Raw genomic sequence first — 1319 nt, 5'->3', positions numbered from 1 at the left:
GCAAGTCTTTTAGGACTTAGGTCTTTTGGGCAGGGCATCAAGTACATGTCTCTTTACTAGTTTCTAAATGCTGGAGTGGATCCTAAAGAAGGAGAATCCAACTCATTCTTTGAACTAGAGAGAATTTTTTTAGAATCATGACAAAGCCAAAAGTATGGCATCCACCTTTGACTTTGACCATACATTTTGTTATTCTAAGTGGTTATTCTATTTTAAGTAGTGGAGAACTTATTATTCTTAATTCTTAGGTTTAAGAATTCCTATATATTTTCTATATTTTCTATTCTATATTATATATACTTCTATTTTATATTAGAAATTTATATTCTAAATTATTAGAAATTATAAACAATAAACGAAATTAGACCCTTTCTCGTGTCAAGTCAAAGATTAAAGATTTTTGAATTTATTAATTAATAATTAAATTGAATTATTTAATTCAATTTCTATTTTCTTCCAAAATTAAAAATTGATTTAAAAATATCTTCATATCTTCATTTCTAAAGTATATTGGATTCGAGCGAAATAATGTATATTTGTAAAACTTTAATTTAAATTTTATTAATTTTATTATAATATTTAATTGAAAAAATATTATGATATTGAATTATATTAAAATAAAATAAAAAATAAATAAAAATATTTAATTATATTATAATTATACCATCCATACATAGTGTTTTGATCTAAAATTTCAATTCTTCCATGTTTCAGCATTTCTATCCGAGTTCTTTCCTCTCTTTTGTCTTCTCTTATGTCCTCGTCTTTTTTTTCTTACTTTTTTTTATTTTTTCTCTGTATATTTTAGAAATAGGAGAGCACTCATCTTGAAGTGAACTTATTACTTGGATGCTTTCAGTAGTTATCCGCCCCACACTTGGATATTTCCTAAATTATAGCAAAACCTGAAGATTTAGGTAATGGTGCTCGGGGTCCATTAAAATGACTCAATGATGAAATTTTTAAGGGTTTAAATGTGCCAACGGTGAAGATATCAAGGTTTTGTAAACCCTGACTCTAGAGTCTATGTCCCTTAATTATGTGTTAATCATTGTTAAGTTCGTGTATGCTTTGTTTTAATTTTGTGATTTAATGTTAATTTAAGTTGATAAATAGAAAAATTGGTGCGATCAAATGTATTTATCCTTAGAAATTCCATGTACAAACAATCCAGTTAAAATAAAATAATAGTAACAATAATAATTACATGTGATATAACATCAGAACAATATTACTAAACTATCCATAAGTTGATTTACAAATAAAATAACAATTACGTGTCATATAACATTAATACTAAAATACTTTATTCTCAGAAA

This window comes from Ricinus communis, chromosome 8 (assembly GCF_019578655.1).
Source record: "Ricinus communis isolate WT05 ecotype wild-type chromosome 8, ASM1957865v1, whole genome shotgun sequence".
Lineage (NCBI taxonomy): Eukaryota > Viridiplantae > Streptophyta > Magnoliopsida > Malpighiales > Euphorbiaceae > Ricinus > Ricinus communis.
This window is presented reverse-complemented; position numbering follows the sequence as displayed.